The sequence below is a fragment of the Apis dorsata genome, unplaced genomic scaffold (assembly GCF_000469605.1).
Source record: "Apis dorsata unplaced genomic scaffold, Apis dorsata 1.3 scaffold_168, whole genome shotgun sequence".
NCBI lineage: Eukaryota > Metazoa > Arthropoda > Insecta > Hymenoptera > Apidae > Apis > Apis dorsata.
Window position 1 is genome coordinate 256734 of NW_006263456.1, and position 5867 is coordinate 262600.

The 5867-nt window shown below is 32.3% G+C and overlaps 1 protein-coding gene and 1 long non-coding RNA gene across 2 annotated transcripts in view; one reads left to right on the plus strand and one right to left on the minus strand.

Moving 5' to 3' along the window:
• LOC116185377 overlaps positions 1-1977 on the plus strand; it is an 8452-nt gene extending 6475 nt beyond the window's left edge. Inside the window, exon 3 of the long non-coding RNA XR_004150218.1 lies at positions 1879-1977. This is a non-coding gene — a long non-coding RNA (uncharacterized LOC116185377). The remainder of the gene's footprint in view (positions 1-1878) is intronic.
• The window catches only part of LOC102677099 (CUGBP Elav-like family member 2), a 197121-nt gene that overhangs the window by 31989 nt on the left and 159265 nt on the right, over positions 1-5867 (minus strand). The window lies entirely within an intron of this gene.

Below are 5867 nucleotides of genomic sequence, written 5' to 3' on the forward strand. Positions count from 1 at the left end.
GTGCAAAGCATAAAAATTAATATTAGACGAGCTTTTTAATTGAAAAGATAAGAAAATTGATGGAAGAGGAATTGAAAATTTCTTCATTTGAAATTAAATTTTTTAAACGATGACTTTCGTTAAGTTCTTGAACTGACAATTTTAACAATTCTTCTTATTAACATCTATTTTTGTCGTTGTTGTCAATTAAAAAAAAAAAAAAGAAAGAAAGAAAAAAAAAATAGGAGAAACTTTCAACTGAAATAGTAATTTTCTGTACAAAAGAAATAAACTCGGTAAAAGTCGTTTAAAATGTCTTCATTAACCAATTCGATTTCGAGAGTACCTATGAATATCTACTTAATAATAGGATTTGGATCAGCTTTTCCTGTGTGACCCCATTTCTTTTGATCGAATCTACTTTCCAATCTACCTCGAAATATGGCGTTCCATTACATTCTTTGTATATAATTTCGTAAAGAAATGTGAGTAAAAATATTTTGAATCGGTTTATCTTTAATCGACAACGTGAAATATACAAATTGCGTAGAACCCTGTCTGTAATACTCTGTTTACAATTTTTTCATTCATATTCGAATGATTAAGAAAAACACGCGTGTACTTATGATAGATTGTCATTGAAAAATACTACGAAATACTTTCTGGAGAAAGTTGGTTGACATTTTCCAGCTACAGCCTTAGAAAGATGTACGCCAACAGGTGGAATGCGGCGTGGGTCGTTGATGACCCATGATAACAATCGAAAGACGAATCTTTTCCCCTTGTTGACAAATGTGCACCATTTTGAAATCAGATTGATGTATGAAACTACAACAATTTATATTTAAATAGAAGAGCATAGTAACCTGACAACTAGATATAATAGAATAGATTAAACATTAGATAATATAATAAATGTAATTTTCATATTTTATCCATTTCGTATCAAAATTAAGTAAGTATTTGGTATTAATATTTCGATAATATGTCACTCACTTTCTCCCATACGTACACTGTATTCTATCCAATATCGAACTCTCTATTGCATACCAGACCTAAGACAACAAATTCCAAGAGTTTAATCCTCGTTATTAGTGAAACGAGACGAGGTTAGACGACAAATAATGCAATTAAAGGGAAACAGAAGCGAAACGAAGAATTCTTACGTAAATCGTTCTATAAATCTCGTAGAATTTAGATTATCGTAATATTATTAGCATAAAGTACCGTTTCGCCTGTTTTCCGCGGTAATGAAACGTTTGATGGCTTTCGTTACGAGATTCGCAACCGTGTGATTTACACGGCTGGTTCGATAATGTCAAAAAGGAGAAAATACGGTTCAGAGACGAATCCGCATTCCAACCTCGAAATGCACCGTATACGAATCACGTTGAACCTCGAATCGAAAACGTTTCGACGGAAGAACGTGTTCGAAAGAAATTAGAAACTGCATTTTCTCGATTCTACGTGTAAAATGGTTAAATAGCTCGTACACGCATATTATTTCCAAACTTTGTAATAACGAGTTGCAATTTACAAGATGGACGTTTTCTAACCTCTTTCGGTCGTCACTTTTTTTTTCGTAATATTTTAACGTTGTTGTTCTGATGAATTAAGAAACATTTTGTTAATTCGAATTTAGATATAAATCTAACCATCGAATAATAAAAATTTCTATATTCGTCACAATTTTTCGGCCAGAAAAATGCACCTACAAAAATCCAATATTTGTCGCGAAAAGTTTTCTGCTGCATGATTCACTTTGTGCGGTTTTTCGATAAAAAAGTTGAATCTTTATTTAAAATTTTATTTATTCGAGCCGGGATCCGAGGATTATCCCTTATCTCCTGCGATTATTCGCCTATTTAAAAAAAATTGATTCAACATTCTCTTTTTCAGGATTAAACAAATGCAAAATTCTACTTCCACTGTAAGTACCTGAAACTGACAATCCGAACGGAAGTCGGTAAAGAAGAGTAAAGAGGCAAGAAAAAAAAAAAAAAAAAAGAAAGAAAAAAAAAATTGGAACCGCGCCATCCTCGAGACGATCTCCTCCGCAAATACAAATACACAAAGGCGAGAGAACACTTTTCGAGAGAGGAGAGTACGTATCGGCGAAGAGGAATAGCGGGAACAACGTTGGACGTTTTCTTCGTGTTTCGTTGACTGGACGCGACACACCTGCTCGTTCGAGTAGAGTAGCACGCATAAGTTGAACTCTCGAGTGAAAAGACCTCTGTGATGACCGGTCGCTTCTTCTCGTAGACTCGTCTCCCGTTTCCCTTCTTCGCCGCACCGCGTCGCCGCGTCGGGGAGGAGGCCAGGCCGAGTTTGGAAGAAGGATGACCGACGCGTGACGCAACGAGAGGAGAAACCGGTTGGACACGCGGTTTCCTCGTGACTCTCAATTTGTCCGCTTGGGAAACGAGGAGGCGCGAGTCAACCGTGTTTCAGAAAAATGGCCTTTTTTACCATTCGATGGTAAACGAAGTAATGTCAAGTTTCGTTCGAGGTCATTGAAATTTGTTGTTCAGTTTATGGACGATGGATCGGAGAGATTATATATTTTATCTTTATAAATGAGATCTTAAAATCTTAAGAGAGATTTTGTCTTTTGATAACAATTGTTATGAAAATTTCATCTTCAGTTCTTTTTGAAAAATATTGGCCAGTTAAATGATTTTGTTCAAGTCTTTAACTTTAACTTAATTGAGAAAAATTCAAGGTTAGATATATCTGTTGATTGTCTTTGCAATTATTACGAAACTTTTTCCTTTTAGAAGTTATTGCAATTGATTTAGATTTACATTGCTATTTTTTAATCGATTCATAGTTACTTATTACTATCGTTCAATCGAGTGAGATGCATTTCAAAATGTTTTTTCGAATAATGAAAATCTTTTTAGAAAAAAAAGATTGATTGCATAATCTTTGCTCATGGATCTCTTTGAAAAAAATCTCGCACAATATCCACTTTTAAATCGCTTATCTTAGTCTTCTTTCGTAATTCTCTTATTTTCTCATCGCTTCCGCGAAAATTAATATTCTTCTTCTAACAATCACTATCAATTGCATATCCCTGTTACATAAATTTCATAAAAAAGAACGATATTCCAATTGATTCTTTATATAACCACATATGCGTAAAATATAAAAAGAAAAAAAAAAAAATCTTAACTTATATAAAACAAAGATTCGAACAATTATCTTTCAATTATCATCTCGTAATAAAATCAATTATCTTTATACGCCACTTTAATCCAAACACAATTACTTTAAAATTCAAACAAATTCCTATTATTGTCTCTATTGAACATCTCTATTAAATAAATCTTAACTTACATAAAACAATTATCTATCATCTCGATAATAAAATCAATTATCTTTACACGCCACTTTGATTCGAACAATAATCGCATTAAAGTCCAAATAAATTCCCGATCCACGATAAAATCTCTCACCAACAACAATTCTACAAACTTCTTCTTCGCGATAAACAAATACTGCGCGTTAAATTTTTTCAAAATTTATTTTCCTTAACTTATACTCCGATAATTCGCCCCACCAAATTGGCAAGGATCGGGCAGAGATAGAAGGAAGAATATAAATTGTTCTCGAACAGTGATATCGTTGTTCGTCGTTTCGAGAAAAATAAAAATAGTCATCGATTGTCCGCCTTCGATCCTCGGATCGTATTTTTCAACGTAACAGCAAAGAGAAAGAGACAGACTTACGTACAGAGAGACCGTGTAGCCCGAGTCACTACCTGTTTACGTTAACATTCCGTTGCGTAACAATGTGCAAAGAGTGTGCTGTTTCCACGTTGAAATCACTCGGTTCGAACGGATGTTCAAGGATACCGAGCGATTTTATTTCTCTCGTAAATCGTGCGAAACCGTGTGCACGCCGCTGGATTTTAAATGAAGAAAAAAAAAAAAAAGAAAGAAACTTCGAATGAATATAATGCATTCCTGATGAAACTTCGGGCGAAGGCTCGAACGTCGAGACTATCGTGATATTTTTGAGAACGTGGAAAATTTAAAATTAGAAATTAGGAAATATATTATCTCTGACTGAGACAAAATTTTGGATCAAAAAGTCTTGGAAAAAATATTCGAATTTGCAAAGATCATAGAAGCAAATCTATTTTTCCAATTTAAATTTATTCCTAATCAAGATTCCAAAAGATGTTAAATTAGAATGGAAAAAGGAATTTTCATTATCTCTCGAATACGAAAAAAAAAGTGTAACAACGCACATCAAACATTTCTAGAAACGAAGAGGATTCGAGGCCAGGTAAGAAGTCGAGTTGACAACCGATGCAGATAGCAACCATTGTCCGAGCAAAGAGGGAGAGAAAGAGTGGAGTGGGAGTATTAGGCTCGCCGTTCCAGTCGAGTTCAGCCGCTAGTTCATTCAGTCCTATCGGATCCCGGACGCCTATCTCTCGCAATAACAGCCTCCATTGATGAAATTCTGAGGTCGGTAAACGAGCAACGGACCACAAAGCAACGATCGCGAGTTAGCACGTGTCCTATTTTGATTTATAGGCGTTCGCCGGAGCGTGCAGGCTTCTTTCCCTTTTTTGCCTTCTAACGGATCAGCTGTTCTTATTTTACTATTTTATTATTTTCTTATTTTATTATGAATTTTTAAATTTCAAAGTTTTTTTCTATCGTATTATGGTTGTCACGGTTTATAATTTACGTAGTAAGGAAAAATATGTTGAAATTAATTATTGATTTATAGCTCAATATAGTTAAATTCAATTATGTCGTCCATTTGTGAAGGTTTCAATTGTGATGGTTTATTAAAAAATAATGCAACTTAAATATTTAAAAAAGAAGTCATTAAAAATAGTTTCCTTTTCGCGTGAATAATTATCTTTTTATATATATATATAAATATTTTTCGATACTATTGTAAAATAAAATTTTAATTTTAATTTCAATTCCTTTTGCGATATAAAGTTTTATAAAGTTGTTTACGCACGGGAGTTTATTGAATTCGTAACGGTACTTTTTTTCTCCTTTCCTGGAAAGGAAAAATATATCTCATTTCTTTGCGTCTACGATCATTACTCATCGTCGTTGAAATTATCGAAGAAACATTGTAGCAATAACGAATCGCTGTACTTTATCGCGAGAGAGAAACCTTTGGAACGAGTTTAAAGTATTATACGCATGGATTATATAAATTTCGATTATCATACTTTTGTCCATAATGCTAAAAATATTCATATTATCAGTTATTAGTTATTATCAATCGTATTATCGCGAATTGTTATTACTTTGTTCTTGGAAATATAAATAATCTTATCGAAATGTACTATTGTTTTTTTCTTTTTTTTTTAAAGAACGATTATGCCTTCACTTACCAAAAAATGCCTCTTATCTTTAGAAATACATTATCCGGGATATTACTCACCTGAAACAAATATAAATTGAAAAATATAAATTTAAAATGATGAAGTAGAACCGATGTAATATTTAATCTAGCAATAAAGTTTTGTATTCTAATATACGTAAACAATGTTTTATGAATGATAATTTTATGAATAACATGAAACACGATGAATTTGAACAGTACAACGAATTTAACTGTTTTCATGAAAGAAAAAATTATTTTGTAAAAGTAAAATGCAACATATAAATAATTTTTAAATATAACTGATCTGAAAATCAAGAAATCCAATTTTTAAACGAGATCCTATTATATTCTCATATTGATAATATTATAACGATTAAAATTCTCCATTATTTTTTTCCTTGACCTAATACCAACATTAATTAAAAAAACCACGAATTTTTGATGTAAAAGATAAAAATACTAATAAAGAAATAAAGTAATTCGAACGATTTAACATTTCTTTTTTTTTTTTTTTTTAA